Source organism: Callospermophilus lateralis, chromosome 8 (genome assembly GCF_048772815.1).
Source record: "Callospermophilus lateralis isolate mCalLat2 chromosome 8, mCalLat2.hap1, whole genome shotgun sequence".
NCBI classification, from domain to species: Eukaryota; Metazoa; Chordata; class Mammalia; order Rodentia; family Sciuridae; genus Callospermophilus; species Callospermophilus lateralis.
In genome coordinates, this window is record NC_135312.1 from 30,030,087 (window position 1) to 30,047,740 (window position 17,654).

At 37.3% G+C, this 17,654-nt stretch overlaps 1 protein-coding gene across 7 annotated transcripts in view; it reads left to right on the forward strand.

The window, feature by feature from the left end:
- The first annotated feature begins 1,165 nt into the window (after positions 1-1,165).
- The window catches only part of Klhl5 (kelch like family member 5), a 76,597-nt gene continuing 60,108 nt past the window's right edge, over positions 1,166-17,654 (forward strand). For 3 of the 7 annotated variants that reach the window (XM_076863847.2, XM_076863850.2, XM_076863852.2), the window contains exons 1-3: positions 1,351-1,440; positions 6,428-6,540; positions 8,240-8,452. The gene's annotated coding sequence lies outside the window, so the exon portion shown is untranslated. Of the gene's footprint in view, positions 1,441-3,429; positions 3,655-6,427; positions 6,541-8,239; positions 8,453-17,654 lie in introns of those variants that run through there. The other 4 variants (XM_076863849.2, XM_076863851.2, XM_076863848.2 and 1 more) reach the window with 4 other exon arrangements.

The following is a 17,654-nucleotide window of genomic DNA, read 5'->3' on the forward strand; positions in this document are numbered from 1 at the left end:
GCTTTTTCTAACCACTTTCTCAAGAGGGCATGCACAAAACATCCCTACATAGATCTCCCAGGCACCCCAGGCTGCTACCACAATTTGGTTATGTTATTCAATTATCAGTCTTCTGGACCACTTGCTTTGCATTGGGTTTTTATTATGGAGACATACTACAGATCTCTTGAGAAATATTCGGCCATCACAGACAGCATACAGACGGGTCAGAGTAGCAAACACCAAATATGCAAAAGATGAAAATATAAATTACTTTGAGAACCAAAAGCAGGTAGGCACTTTTTTTTTTTTTTTTTTTTTTTTTAACACATCACTCAGAATAATAAAGGAAGCCCTTTCTTTCTTTATCCACTCTGAGCTCCCCAGGGACAAGGACCATAGCTATTTTGTTCAAACCTAATGATGAGGTAATATATAGATAAAGCACTTTAGATAGGTGTTTGACATATAGAAGCTGGATAAATTATTATTGTTCCCAGCACCTAGCACGTAGGAGTTCAATATTCGTTTGCTAGAGAACTGAATAAGTAAACCACACCTTCAGATTCTTCGTATCCCACCCCTAGAAACCAATGATGTGGTCATAGTGTTGTGATCATAATTGCAGTGGCACAAATCTACTACCTAGAGCACAATAATTATAAGATCATTGCAAGGGGAAGAGTTACAGGGGCTGGAGAAGAGACAACTCTTGGTGAGTTCTCTCAAGGCTCTGACACAGCACAGGCCGGCTCTCTGATCGCCTTCCAGCCCTGCAGAGGGACCTCTTTCTAAACTTCCACCCCCAGGAATTCCCCTTTCCCGGGTTTCAAGGGACTAGGAACAACCGGAATCTTTGTTAGGTCCGCCTCCCACTCCCCCGCCCCCCGCCCGGCGGCCTGCCTTCACTAGAGCCCCGCCCAGCCTGACGTCCTCCCCCTCCCCCCAGCGAGCTCGGGTGGCTGCAGCTGGCGCCCTCCACTCCTCTCCCAGCTCCCCTCCTCCCGCTAACCCGCTCCAGCCGTCAGCCAGCGACCCGCGGGGTAAAAAGAAGCCGCCAATCCGCCGGCTACCGCGGCCTTTCCCCGCACGCAGCCCGGAGAGGGGGCGGGGCTCGGCGGGGGCGGGGCCTGGCGGGCGGGGGCGGGGCGGCAGCCGCCTGCCCCGCGCCGGGACTGACGGGTGAGCGGGTCCCCGACCCCCACCCACTCGCCCGTGCGCCGCCCCCTCCCCGGCCGCCCGAGGAGTTTGGCCCGGCCTGGCGCAGCCTGACGGAGGGGAGTGGCTCTCTCCGGGCCGGCCGGCGCCGGGGGTGACGGTGCCGGGAAGGGGCTGGGGGCGCGCGAGGGGCCGTGCATCCCTCGGCTCCGCTCGCCGGCCCCCGCCCCCCGCCTGCTCTCCTCCTCGGGCCTGGCCGCCCCGCCCCGCCGTGACCCCCGGCCGCCCCGGGAGCCCGACGCGGTAAGTGCGACTTCTTCCTCGGCGTCGGGGAGGACCGGGCCCGCTCCCGCCCCAACGCGACCCTAGCGCCGGCCCCGGCGGTCCGCAGCGCGCTCCGGGAGGCGGCCGGGAGGCACCGTGGCGCGGAGCGGGTGGGCCAGGCGGCGCCTCCCCGAGCCGCGCGCGGGACTCGAACCCTGGTCCGGCCTCGCCGCCGGTGCCCCGGACCCGCGGCCCGGGCCGCCCTGGAGTTGTTCAAAGTTCTCCTCGCGGCGTTGGTGGCCCGCCAGTGAGGAGCGGACTGCATTCCCAACCACTGCTGCTTTCTCGGACAGTTACCACCAATAAAACAAACGGAAACGTTTCGGATTTTCCCCTTCATTGTTACCTGCAGACAGTCACACCTAAGTTTTTAAGTTTTCGCTTTATGAAAACTCATAAACTCAGCCTCACCCCCGGAGGTGGAGAATGAGAAAGGAACTGTATTCTGATAGGACTCCCAGTGGTTGGTTGGAACTTGCATTCAGGCATTTATTTCAGTGCATATTCTGGAATTAGAAGCTGGAGGGAAAGTTTATCGTGTCAAAGAGTAAATCTTGACTGTCGTCTTTATTTTCGTTTCGTTTAATCCTGAAAGACATTCTCGAGGGTTGATACAGTCACATAATCTACAAGGTATAAAAGGGATATTCAAAGCCTCTCTCCCCACCCAAGCTGGGCACCCGCACAATATTACAGTTTCATGTATATCCCTTCAGAGATTATGTGCTTGGGGATGCCTCTTCTGCTTCCTTTTAAAAGTGGAGTTGCTTTTATGAAATGCCTAGCAGATTTGCTGATGCGCAATAAATGTTAATTTTTCATAGAAAACAGTTTAATAAATCTGCCTTCCGCTCAGGAAGCAGTTTAATTAGTCTTTTTTTCTTTTTAATTAGACTTGCTGGGAAAAAAATAATTTTCTTTTGGTGTAAGCATTTACAGGTTTGACTGCATAGTGAATGTGTATGTTCTTTTGGTTTATCGGGACTTAAGTGAATACTTTCACATAAAGTCGAATACATTGACATTTTGGGGTAATGGGGCAGGGAAGGAGAAATCAATATATTGTAAGAGAGGTCTTAATATATACAAAATATAGTTCCAAAAATTCTCTGAAACAATTCTGTATAGTACAATAGGGACAAACAAGCTAAATGAGAAAATTGAGGTAGAGAAGAGAAAAAAAATACACAATCAAGGGAAAAGATAATACCAAGCACATACTATGAGGACCTATACTCATAGAAGTGAGTCAGTTCAGGTTTGGGGTTTGGTAGGAGCCTGGGGTCGGTGGGGGAACACAATACAAAGTAAACTTCAGTATGTTTCTAATTGCAGCATTAAACCAGTTCTGCCTAAGCAAAGCATTTGCTAGTAATGAGCAATGAGAGGAGCATTTTCTCATAGGCCCTAATAAAAAAGGAGATGTGATGCAGTTGACAACATCTTTAAAGAAACAGTTTTGCACGGAAATATTTAATATAGGCCAGTAATAGAACTCTAAGGATCAGTTCTCTGAAGGCGTCGTTTGATTTATTCATAACCTTTAGAATGATCTGGACTAGGATTTCCTAAACCATGTTCTAGGGAATGAAAAATCAGTTGACCTCTTGAAATAAAATTCTGAGTTCAAATAAGTTTAAGATAGCTGGGTTAGACAGAGTCAGTTGTTTTTTGAAAGGGTTTCAACACTAGTGTTCAAGTTGACTCTTTAAAGAGGAATATATTTTATAACCATTTCCAAATTTAATGGATGGATTATCTATTCTTCACACAGTTCTTCATGAGTATTTCCTACAACTCAGATTTGATAATAAGTGGAGAGCAGAAAGTTTGAAGTTAATCAGTATGATGAGGACACCACCAAAGTGAAGATAATCTAAAAAACCAGATTTTTAATATATTTTGTATCAAAGAAAAAGGTTACTTTCCCCCTGAATTCTTTTTTTTTTTTTAATATTTATTTTTTAGTTTTGGGCGGACACAAACATCTTTGTTTGTATGTGGTGCTGAGGATCGAACCCGGGCCGCAAGCATGCCAGGCGAGCACGCTACCGCTTGAGCCACATCCCCAGCGCCCCCCTGAATTCTTTCATAATTCTTCGTTGTTCTGCAAGTTGCCTGTTGGGCCAAATTGCCCTCTTAGATGTCTTTCTCTTCTATGCTTGAAAGCACTGTGAATCAAAGTAGGTTTAAGTAAGTAGAAGTCTTTAGGGAATGACTTAGTTATTCTTGGAGGTGATTGGCATGTTATTTTATCACAAACACTGTTTATACTATTAATTTACTACCAACTTTTAAATTCTGTGATTGTAAAAGACCTTAGAAAGCATGGAACATAGTATAAAGAGAAAATATTTAGAATCAGAAAATCTTGGATTGTGCTACTAATGTGCAGGATTGTTTTCAGCAAATTTGTGAACCTCTCTGAATTTGTTTCCTTATTTATAAGACTGGAGTGATTATAGCACACAATTCATTTATGGAATAAATACTGAGAGCCTGCTAGGTACTGGGTAATAGAAAAACAGCTTTAAGAATGCGAATGAAATAATGTGTCATGAATCCCTGTCTAAATTTATTCCAGAGGAGTAGAGATGGCAAGAGTTAGAGCAAAGAATAGCACCTTATCTAAATCTATCTGGTTCTTGAGTTTTAGACCACAAGTACAGAAAGTTGAGAGGATGAGGATTTGTTTTAAAAATTTTATCTGAATCCCTTCATTTTCTGTATTTGGATTATGAGTTTGGAGAATACGGGACAGATTTATACAAAAGTGATTTCTGAATGATATACCGCTATACAAAATGTTACCATTCTGAAAACAAAGAGCGGGCTAGAACTGTTCATTTTCTTCACACCATTTGTGAGAGAGATGTTTGATAAGTACATCGGGCAAGGTATATATTATGCTATAGGAATTAAAGACCCTCACATCCTACCGGTTTGAAACAACACAGGTTTATTTCTGTCATATGTCCAGTGAAGGGCAACACTAGAGCTTTCTGCTCCAGGTAGTCATTTGGAACCCCAGGATGTCAGGCTCCATCTCAACAAAATTCTTCCACAGTTGTTAAGGGAAAAGGATGTGGTGAATGATTGTACATAAGCTCCAAAGGCTTCTACTTGAAAGTGAAAGGGTAACATGTCATTTCATTGGCCAGACAAATATATGACTACACCTAACTTCAACAAAGTGGGGAAATGCAATTTTACCATGAGCCCAGGAAGAGGAGAACCAAAATAGTCTATGAACAATTTTAATGAGTGCTTACTAGTCATTAAACTATGGGCTATGGGCTTCATAGTTCTAAGAGTTAACACATACCTGTGGGGCATATCTATAATCCCATCTACTCAGGAATTTGAGGTAGGAGGATTGCTAGTTTGAGGCCAGCCTGGACAATTTAGCAAGACAAATAAAATAACAAATAAAAAGAGCTGGGAATGTACTCAATGGCAAAGTGCCCCTGCGTTCAATAGCCAGTGCTGCAAACAACCCAAAACAAGAAGCTGAATAAGTCAAATCTAAATTACATTTTTGTATTCTGTTTAAGAAATAGGAAACAGTATTTCTTTGTGTATGTATGTGTGTGTTTAAACAGAATTATGCTAAGAATTATAAAGAACATCTTTTATAAAATTGAAATGAAATTCTGTTGAAAACTCCACAATTAGATGTACTGTTTTGATCAAGTGAATTTCATTCTTTTTTAATTGTATATCTATTCAGTAATCATTTGTTAGATTCATATAAGGCACTGTGTTAGGTCCTGTGAGGATAAAAAGATGAATAGGGAGTTCACAACTTTAATAGAAAATAGCTCTAATTTGAGTTCTCTCTCTCTTTCTCTTTAAAGCAACATTAATAGAATTTTTCAGCATGTTAAAATCTGACAGAATCTGTGTGTGTGTGTGTGTGTGTGTGTGTGTGTGTGTGTGTATTATACTTTGTCCCCCTGCCTTGTTTTGGTCTAAAGATTATTTCCTGACAAGTTACATAAAAAACTACTTAAACTAGCTTAAGCAAAAAGATTGTTGCATTAGAAAAGGAATATAGCTTTCTGTCTTCAAGGCAACTTACGTCAGTAACAGAAAGTTAGGAGCTAGAGCTATTTTGTCTTTCTCCCATTCTATACACTTTCTTTTGACAGTACGTCTTTCTTCACATATATGTCTTTGTTTTATTTCTCCATTCACTAATTTTTCTGTGTTTTGTTGTTACATGGGTGCTTTAACTAAGAGTTTACTCACTTGAAATTAGAGCCTTTGGCAATCCCAGCAGATCTAAAATTTTTGTAAGTGCCCCATCTTGGTTAGCCCTTAAGTTAACCACTATGAGTGTTTATAAATAATGGAGTTAGCCCTTATGTATAACAAATTAGGTATTTGGCAACTTTATAGAAAAGAAGGCAGTTCTAATAGCTTGCAATCAAAGCAATCTGAGATTAAAGAAATTTGAGATACTGTCAAAAGTTCTGCACAATTAACATTAGCTTGCAAATTCTAGTGGGACAGACTGATAATGATAGGGTAAGAAGGGAGAACTGAAGCTGCCATATAGCAATTATATTCCCTCCCTAAACACTTGCAAATATCATCTCCACTGTAATCTTTTAATTCCTCTCTTTCTCTCCCAAGATACAGGTGATAAATAGTGAAAACTTTGCAAGTCACCTGCTTTGATTGATATAGGTCTCCCTTGCTTCTCCTCATAGCTAATAATGTAGAAAGAAGGGAGCACTTAATATGCTACTTTGCTCTTTTCTGTCATCCAAACTGATCTCCAAACACTCTTTATCTGGATATTTTTGCATTTTAACATACTATTACCATCTCTCTTCACCAACTTAATCGTGTTTTTATTCTCAGTAAATTTCCATTCTTATTCTATTAGCTGTGTGTACTTAGCTTCTGTAGCAAAGTTCCCTTGCGTTCTTTACCTATTCGATATCTCCTTTCTTCCCAGTCTGAAAAGTATCCATAGCTTCACCTCAGCAGATGGCTGAAGGGATGAACTATGGGGAGGTGGTATATGATACCTGGAAGAGGGGATGCCCAGAAAAATAACAACAGAGGAAGGTGAGTAAAACTGTGTATAAAGGGCTGGGGTTGTGGCTCAGTGGTAGAGTGTTCACCTAGCATTTGTGACGCCCTGGGTTCGATCCTCAGAACCACATAAAAATAAATAAATTTAAAAGAAGGTATTGTGTCCAACTACAACTACAATAATTAAATATTTTTTAAAAAATGTGTATGAGATCAAGTGGGATTTGTCAAAGATGTATGTTAGCTAAAGGAGCAAAGGGGAAGTGGGTGGGTTCAGACTGTAGTGGTTCTTAAATATCATTTTAAGATGTTCTTATACTATGCAATGTTCTTACTGCTATGCAGATGAAGGGGTCCTCTTAGGTACAACCAAATGTTCAAAGTTAGAAAATTATAGGTTTGTTTACTCAGAAGCCTATCCAGTTGCCAGCAGAGCTGTCTCAGTGTTCCTAATTGGTGGGAGGGAACTTCTCAACAGTTCATGCAGGTGGCTCACAAACCATCTGGGTAGCATCTCAGAAGAAGCTCATCTTAGGTAGGTATAGGAGCTGCCTGGGATTAAAAAAAAACTCATGTCTCAATATCATACAATTCTATAAACTTAGCTTCTATGATCCCTGAAAGGATGCTGATTAAAACAGCCATCACAGGGAAGTCAAAGCTATAGTTTTCCTCATGAGGTATTTATAGTTACTGAGTTCCCATGCAAATTTACTGATCAGGGAGATCATTTTTACTATAAGCAATGTTGCCAAGTAATGTATTTAATGTACCTAATTCTGTGGATTGCTAGAGTAACAGAACTGAGAGGGTTAAATGAAGGTTAAATGCAGAAGAATTTTGTCAACTCTGCTTATATTTGTATTGTCCACAACCCCTTTTGTTTGGGAAGTAGTCAACAGTGTTTATTTTGCTTATTTTGATGTAGTGTGTTTTAACTTTTTATCACAGATAATGTGTGAAATAGAGTGAGAGGAGAGTAAGGCTTGGAAGTTAGGCAAGGACTATTAGATCATTAAAATCCTGGAATTCTATGCCAAAAATCTTGGCTTTTATTATCTTGTAGAAGATCAGAAAAAAAAGAGTAAAAGTTTTGGGTAGAATAATGTAATCAAGAACTGAGGTTTAGTAAGGCACTTTGGCTATGCTGTGGAGAGTGGATAAGACAGGATTTAGACTTAAGGCTGGTTGTTTTATTTCTGCTTTTTTTTTTTTTTTAATATTGCCTTTCTTTGGGCAAGATATTTCTCTGATAAGCAAAAAGAAGTAATACTCAATTCTATGCTTTATAGGATTTTAGAATTGCTGGACAGGTTCTGCATGGTCTTTTGAAAGGGTCTGAACCAGTTTGTCTCTTAATTTATCTTCTCCTTTCCCCAACAGAGGTTGAAAGGACTATCCTGAAGGGCGTCTTAAGAACGATGGATTTAACCTAACACTAGGAAATTCTAGCCTCCACTGATTTCCACTCATCTCTATTGTACTCACTAGCATGTCCCATTTTCCTTTTTTGCTGGAGTTAAATTATGAGAGCAGTTTATTGGTGGCTTTTAAAAATCATTATTTTTTAGGTTTAGTTTAGGGCAAGCCAGGGAGTTTCTTTAAGGGTTAGCTGGTTTAATTAACATCTGTAATGATAAACCATTTCTAATTATAAGCTGTATGAGAAATAGTTTTCACATTTTCTCCTCTGTATTTCTTATATTGCTCTTTACTGCCCTTTCCTTACCAGGCTTATGCTGTTATAATAAATATATTGTTTATAAAATCTGATTGGTCCAGCAGCAGAAACAAGTTGATCTATAATTTGATCATTATGTATTCAAAGACTCCAGGCCACTTTGATTGGTATATTTGTGCCTAGAGAATACCAATTGATTACCTTTTCCACCTACATCACCATAAAGCTACGTGGAAGACAGAAATACTTCTGGATTTGATTCAGGTCAGTAAGATAAAATTATGGTTATCCAGACTGTTTCTTTTTATGTCATATAAGACAGCTAGGTATCTTAACATATGCCAAAGATAATGTTTGGGAAGTAGTCAACAGTGTTTATTTTGCTTATTTTGAAATTTGGCATTGTTTTCACACTGCCTTTTGATATTATCAGTTTCCATCCTTGTGCAACAGCAAATATATATTTATATTCATAAAATATAAGGAGTGGTGGCAAGAAACTTTTCTTTCGTTACCAGTAATCAAACCAAAGGGCTTTTTATTTTTGCTTAAGATTGAACCCAGGAGGCTGGGGTTGTGTTTCAGTGGTAGAGTGCTCACCTACCAGGTGCGAGGCACTGGGTTCAATCCTCAGCACCACCTAAAAATAAGTAAAGTAAAGGTAGTGTCTCTAACTTCAATAAAAAATATATATATTAAAAAAAAGAAAGAAAAAGATTGAACCCAGTGTTTTGTAAGTATCACACCCTGCCTGGCCAGCCCTATAGGGCTATTTTCAAAATAAATCATTTTTTATAACCATAGTTATTAAAGTATCAATTCCAACAATGTTTTATAGATGAACTAAGGGGGAAAGGCTCATTAATTTAGCCAATTTTTAAAAATGTTTCTTGTTTTACTACCAAATACTAGTGTACATATTTGAGGAATGAAAAAAGATACTTCTGATACTATGGTTTAGCCCTGTGCTCTATAGGAAATAGTGACAAAAATCGGTATGGAGACAAGTGGGGGGGAAATATGTGAGGCACTTGTATTTGGTGAATAAATGCAACTTGGCCATTAATTTCAACTGTGATGAACTGAAGAGTATTTTCTGATATAAGAAATGTAAGCCAGGCATGGTGATGCACGCCTGTAATTCCAGCAGCTCTGGAGGCTGAGACAGGAGGATTGCGAGTTCAAAGGCAGCTTCAGCAAAAGAAAGTCACTAAGCAACTCAGTGAGACCCTGTCCCTAAATAAAATACAAAATAAGGCTGGGCATGTGGCTCAGTGGTCAAGTGCCTCTGAGTTCAATACCTGGTACATCCCACAAAAAATTAATTTAAAAATGCAAACAATTATATTTAAATCTCGTTAATCAACATAGGATTACATTAAATGAAGCTACATGAACATGTTCCTGATGATCCATAATCCTTAATACAAATATAAAACATTATTATTATTACATTATTGCAGGTGCAAAACATGTTACCTAACAATGAACCCTTTTCTTGTAGTGACTCTGTGCAGAATTCCTTCTACCAACAAAGGACATCAGAAAAAGACAGTGGTGTTCAACATTCTTGTTTGTTGGTCCCAAATAGGGACTTATCGTAATGTAAGCTAGCCAATCACAGAAATTAAAACATTAAATAAGTGGGACCTGTGGGCGCTAGGCAGGACTGGAATTTTCTAGTCGACAAGCAAATTATAAACAGAAGCTAAAATTTTAGTCAGTTGACCACAGTCCCAGGTTCAAGCAGGTGCTAGACAGTCGCATTCTGAACTTGGGCAGGGGTCCGAAGGGATGAGAATCAATTTCAAAGTCATGCAGACCTACAAGTGCACTCAAACCCAGGATGTAGCTCATCATGACCACTGCTGCATCCTGAGTAGGGTACAATTTGTGGGGTTCAAAGTACAGAAAAACAATTTTTATAAGAAAGCAGCTTTCATTTCAGTTTCTCAGAAACAGTTCTTGTAACAGTTTTTTTTTTCTTTTTTTTTTTTTAATAGAAGGCAGTAAAATGGAATCTTAGGCCTGTCTATGACAGTTCTTGCTTTATAATTGTCTTATCTCACTTATCAAAATCTTATAATATATATTTTTTACTAATCTATAACCTATAACTTACACTCTTATTGATTGTATTTATCAGTTCTTACCACAACATTAACCTTATAGAGAAGATACCAAATAAGTAATTTTAGTAAAATAATTGAGTCATCTGAACAAGTAGTTTTTATGCTGTGATCATATGGTAAGGGAACATAATTTAAAGGATAAAATTTACTTCACTTGCATTTTTCACCTTGATCGTACAGGTGTGTATTACAGTGCTTTTACTTAGGCTACACAAATAAATAAAATCCCTTTATTAGATGGCTTTTTCCATGAAACCATATGACAGTTTTCACTATATATTAAGAGTTCTTGACTGCTAAAACTTCAGTTTACTGTGAAGCTTACAAAGCTTAGTTTATTACAGCTGAATTTAAATTTGATGTGTTTATAATTTTAATTTGCTGATTAAACAAAAATAGTACATAGTTATTTTTAACAAGTTGGCTTAATATTGGGCTAGAAATCTTACCCCCCCACGGTGCTGGGAATTTGAACTACAGGCCTTGCATGCACTAGACAAGCGTTCTACCATTGAGCCACATCCCCAGCCCTGCATTAAAAATCTGAATTTTGGATTTCAAAGTATATTCTAAGTTTTCCTAATCACCAAAAAAGGAAAAAAAAAATGGAACTGAGCTTGGGGGCACACATCTGTAATCCCAGCTACTTGGAAGACTGAATCAGGAGGTTCTTAAGTTTGAGGCTTATTGAGACCCTGTCTTAAATACAAATGGCCAAGGATAATGCACTTGCCTAGTATGTGGGAATCCCTGGGTTCAATCCCCAGTATTGAAGAAAAATAAAATGGTGCTAGGTGCCATGTGTTTATGGTAACTCTGAAACTTTGAAAACAGGGCAAAAATAATCAATGTTAACAGCCCAGCATTTGTTTGTCCATACTTTTCTGATTTCCATGAAATGGATTTATTTTTTAAAATATGAGCTAGATTCTGCTCTAGGCCTCTATTTCTAGTGTTAGATATATCATTAAAACTAAGTTTGTCCAGAACAGCATGCAATCTCCCTGAAATTGTATCCTTATTAATTTATTTATGTTATTGTTACTATTCTTCCACACACTCAGGTTTGAACAGATACCATCATCTTCATCATTCTTCCTGTCCATTTGCCACAGGCATACCATAAGGTCTGTCTCTGTGATATTTTTTACATTCATCCGCCTTTCAGATCTTGTTGCTTCTAGGCAAGTTTAAACAGTACCTCTTACATTGTAAAATTTTCCAACTGTTTTCCCTACTGAAAATCATATTCACCTATGCCAAATTCATCTTCTTAAGTATACCTTTACACCCTCCCTTCAGGAGCCTCTTCTTCACCCAAGGAAAGAGTACTTGTCCTTGACAATTCAGTTAGCATTTTATTCAAGACCTTTTTTTTTTTTTTTCAAGAGAGAGAGAATTTTAATATTTATTTTTTAGTTTTCGGCGGGCACAACATCTTTGTTTGTATGTGGTGCTGAGGATCGAACCCAGGCCACACGCATGCCAGGCGAGCACGCTACCACTTGAGCCACATCCCAGCGCTCAAGACCTTCTTTTGCTTAATTTTAAGATATTTCAAGTCAAGGTCTCTGCCATTAATTTACTCATTTATTTCGTCTTATTTAAATTCAGTAATATGTAAATGTCATGTACTACACAAAGTGTTAGGGATATGTAGTAGTCCCTGCCCTGACAGATTTTATAGGCTATTTTCTCATCTTTGTTTTCTGTGTAGAGAATGGCTCTTTGTTGGATTTATATAAATATAGGATTTTTAAAATTTTATAACACTTTTATGAGTTTGAAAAAGAGTACAGATTATCTAGTGTATTTCTAGAATTAAAGTCAAGGTTTAAAAAAAGCAAATCTCATATCTTTTCTATCTGGGTAAATAATTTCTGCCATCATACATTTTTAAGTGTTAAGTGGGATATAGTTGAGAAAAAATTTAGGGAGTGAGTCCTGCCAGGTTAGTAAAATTAGTTCTGAATGTTTCCTTTTATATTTTTATTTATATTATTTACACTTAAAACTATAGAAATAGATTTATTAAAATTGATTACTTTTAGCACTGGGCATGTAGCTTAGTGATAGAGTGCTTGCGTAGCATGCATGAAGCCCTGGATCTAGTCCCCAGAACTGGGGGAAAATGATTACTCTTAAATACTGTTATCTTAAAAACCAAACCAAAACAAAAACCATGTGAAGAGAGATTTGAATAATGATTATTACCTATATAAATTAGCTACTAAATAGCTATGGTTTAAATTATTCAGTGATTTGATAGCTTCTCCCCACCACACTTCTGTTGCTGGGGGTGTAACCCAGAGCTTCATGCACTCTACCACTGAGCTACATCCCCAGCCTGACGTTTTTTCTCCCCTACCTCAAACAGGTAAAAGAATAAATACATAACATTTATTACATTCCCAAGGCATTGTAATATAGATTCCAAAGCCATAGCTTTAAAAGTCACACAGTTGGAGTGTACTTATCTGCCCTCTGTCTCGAAGACATTTCATTATTTCTACTGTATTACTGAATACTGTGTCATGTTTCAAATTCACAAACTAACATTTGAGCAGATATGAAGCAAAAATTTTAGGTGAGTCCCTTAATTACTTTTTGAAAATGTGTTCATAATTAACACATATATGTGAGCATTTGTATCTCAAATTTCACTTGAAGTAAAGCAAAGTTATTAAAACAAAAAGGTACAGAATATAATTTTATAATCAGTTTTAAGAAAGTGTATGTCAGTTTGGAAAGACAACTGCTATTTAGCCATTGGTTTTCAAAGTGATAGAATTTTATATCATAAGAATGAAATATAAAAAAGAAATTCTTGGAATAACATGATTTACTCAAGTTGAAAAATTTTAAGAAGATTTTTGTCACCGAAGGTAAATGCTTTCTTTTTCTTCTCTCTACTCCCTGCCCCTCAACACACACACTGGGAATTGAACCTGGGGGCTCTACTATGAACTTGCAGTCCTCCTTCTTCAGCCTCCCAAGTAGCTGGGATTTCAGCTGTGTACCATCATGCCTAACTCACTAATAACTTTTGAAATATTTGGTTTTTCATTTATTTTATAATTTAAAAATATACAATATGTTTATAATACACCAGTTAAACAACAATAAATAAGCCAGGCGCATGGCACACACCTGTAAACCCAGCAGCTGCTTGGGTGGCTGAAACAGGAAGATCGTGAGTTCAAAACCAGCCTCAGCAACAGCAAGGTGATAAGCAACTCAGTAAGACCCTGTCTCTAAATAAAATAAAAAATAGGGTTGGGATGTGTCTCAGTGGTCAAGTACCCCTGAGTTCAATTCCCTATACCAAAAAAAAACCCCAGGAAACAATCAATCAATCAATAAATAACTAGAAGGAGTACCAGTAGAGTAGAGGAAAGGAAATAGGGGAAGGGAGGAGGAAAAGGAAAGTAGAAATATTAGGGATTGAAATGGACCAAATGATATTATATACATATATGAGTATGTCAGAGTGAACCCCAGTATTATGTTTTTTTAAATTTATTTATTTTAGTTTTTAATGGACCTTTATTTTATTTATTTATATGCAGTGTTGAGGATCAAACCCAGTGCCTCACATATGCTAGGCAAGCAGTCTACTGCTGAGCCACAACCTCAGCCCAACACTATTATGTATTAACTATAATGAACTGATAAAAACATTTTTAAACAAAGAAGCTTAACTCTGGCAATAAAACAAAAAAACTTGAAATTTTATCAGAAGTATATGTCATTAATGCTAAAATTCACCATGATGTGAATATTAAATCTTTATATTAATAATTTAAATTTTACATTAAAATAATCTTCATGAATAATATTTATAATAGTAATAATTAATCTTTACATTAATAAATCAGACATGCTTTAAAAATACATGGTATAGCTACTTGCATTTTGTTATTGCTCTTAAATTTGTTGGATTCATTCATTATTGGAGAACCACTTATGGAGCATGTATTTGCCAGGTACTATTCTAAGTGCTAAAATTACAGTGATGAACCCAAACAAAGTTGTACTACAGTTTACTCTGTAGTGAGTTTAAAGAAAGTAAGCAAATAAATATACCAGCTAGTAGTAAGTGCTATGAAAGATTTAAGAGGGTCAGGAGGACAGAGAATGATAAGGGCCCTAAATTATATAGACAAGTTAGTGAAGATCATATATTTTACATAACAATGTAATGATTTTATATATATATATATATATATATCTTTTATAAATAATTGCCCTAGTCAGGCATACTGGTGCATGCCTATTTGAGGCAAGAGGATTGCAAGTTCAAGGCCAGCCTTAGCAACTTAACAAGACTGTAAGCTTAGCAAGATCCTGTCTCAAAATTAAAAAATAAAATAAAAGAACTGGGGATGTGCCTCAGTGGTAAAATGCCCCTAGGTTCAATCCCCAATACCTAAATAAATAAATAAATAGTTCAAGGAAGTACTTATCAGAGCTGGATTAATATTTGGCTGAACAATTTTATATCTTTTTGGCTCAAGTTTGATGGGACAGAAGAAAAGTATTATTTAAATAATAACTTCATGCCATAAAACATTAATTCTTAAGTTTACTACATATTTTTCATAAAGAGAATATCAGAAATATTTTTACAAATCAAGAAAATAGTAGGAAAAAAAGTAAGAGACCTAAACATCCACTTCGTAGAGGACATACAAATAACCAGTAAACATGAAAAAAATTACTCAACTTCATCATAATCAAGGAAATACAAAAGAAAACTAAAAGGAATACCACCACTCACCCAATAGAATGATTAAAATTAAAGAGCTCAACAGTACTGGAATTCTCACGTGCTGCTTGAAGTGTAAATTGTTGACCATAGTCGAGTATAACATATGTATACCTTATGTTCCAGCAGTTTACTTCTATACACACACACACACACACATAAATGCATATATACATGCAACAGACAACATGTATAAGAATATTTATATAGCAACATTATTTGCAAAAGCTTAAAACTAGGAATAACTCAAATGATTGTTAGCAACAGAATGGATTTTGATGATTGTGTATTTATACAGTGGAATACTATATAACCATAAAAATTAATCATCAGCTGCTACAGACAACAGATTGTGTGTGTGTGTGTGTGTGTGTGTGTGTGTGTGTGCGTGTGTTGTGCTGGGAATTGAACCCAGAGCTTCACACATGCTAGGCAAGTACTCTATTATTGGGATATACCCTCAGCTGCAGACAACAAATTAATTCCAAAACAGTAGTAAACAAAAGAGTACACGGGTGAATTTCAAAAACAGATAAAATTAATTTATGATAAGCATGTTGGTTACCTTTGGGGAGGGGCATGAAAAAGCCTTTTTGAGTGCTGGTAATCATAATCTTTTCTAAGCCTGGATGATTATATGACTGACTCATAATTCTTTAAGCCTCCAGTTATAATTCACATAGTATTCTATTATGTATCAAACTTCTAATTTTAAAATATTTTGAAAGGTACAGGCACTAGTTAATATTCATTTGGAGAACAAATTATTTTCAAAATACAAAAATACAGAATGAATATCTCTAACACACAGAAAGCTTCTACTTGGTTCTAAAGAAAAGTTGAATAGACCAAGAGAAAGACAGGCAAAATAAAAATAAGTAGATAGCTCAGAAATGGCCAGTAAACCTATAAAAAATATGCTCCAATTCAGTAGTCATCTGGAATTAAAAGAATTATAATACACATTGTTAACTGTCAGGCCTATGAAAATAGATGAGAAGGGTGCGCTCACTTTATGTTTGAAATGTGAATTTTAGGGAAGGTAAACTAACTATTCAAATTTAAAATACACATACCTCAATCCAGCAGTCATACTTCTGGGAATAAATTTCATCAGCATGAAAGCTTCACAAGGATGTCTATTTCAATGTTACTGTAATAGCTAGCAATCAAACAAACACTTGAAATCAACCCAAATGGTTATAGCAAGAGATAGTTCAATGGATTGTTCTAAAATTATGAAATATCCCAACTATTAAAGAGGTTATTAAATTACATTTCTGTGTATATATAAAATTAGGTGAGAAAAGCAAAATGCCAAAATGATATATAGTATGAGCTCCCACCAATAATCAAAATCATATAAAGGAATATGTAGGTTTTATATGATTTTAAAAACATGAAGAGAGCTGTGAAAGGTTGCATACTAATCTGTCTACATTGATTACTGGGAATAACTAGTGGAGGAGGATTGATAAATAAAGGTAGAACTGAACAAGCATACAGTGAGTCCACTCATGTGAATGGCTTTTTTTGGGGTGTGTGTGTGTGTGTGTGTGTTTGTGTGTGTGTGTGTGTGTATACAGCTAAACCCATGATCATGACAGCAGTGTTAAATGCTATGTAGCCTTTCCCAACTCAGGATCCTGGTATCTCTTTAAAATCAGGGACCCTATTTCAATGGTTGATCTCCCACTGCAGTCCACTCAGAACATGTACTACATTAAAGAGTTATATATTCAATGTATATCTGAAAACTTGATGAAAAAAGTATATTTGGACCCTCTTGAGAATGGGGACATGGTTTAACATTATAGCATTCATGTCTAAATTTTTTTCTAATAGAGAGTTATGTTGAGAAATGTCTCACATTTCAAGTTAAGGTTTCAGTAAGTCAACCAACCAATCAGTTAAAATCACTCTAGCTATTAGAATTAGCACTTATTGTAATTAGAATCTCTCACACTGGTAATGTGCCCTCATATTGATCGATTAAATCCAATTTAAAATTTATTTATAAAACCTCATGCTGCACGCCTGTAATCCCAGCTACTTGGGAGGCTGAGACAGGAGGATCACAAGTTAAGGTCCTAGCAACTTAGTGAGGCCTTTCTGAAAATAAAAAATAAAAAGGGCTATGGATGTAGCTCAATCATAAAGCACCCCTGGTTTCAATCCCTAGGACCAAAAAAAAAACAAACAAAAACCCCATATATTAAAATGAATTTTTTTTTAAATAGACACTTAATTATCCTTTGTTAGAGTATAAGTTTTAAACTTACTAAAAGCAGGATATGTTAGTGATTCATTTGTCTCTCTTGGTGCCTCATAGGTATAAATACATGGCAAATACTTATTCGAATGACTAAGGTAAAGATGACAAGATCATTATGTGCTATTACAGTGAGAGTTGTTCTTTGTATCAGTCTATACCATGCATTGCAATGCCCACTCAATGCCTGTAGCACTCTGCATTCACTCATCTAAAACCTACCCTTCCCCCAGTTTCCAGAAGCCTTTGTGGTGGGAGGGAGTGGTGCTACCATTGTTGAGAATGAAAGGCTAG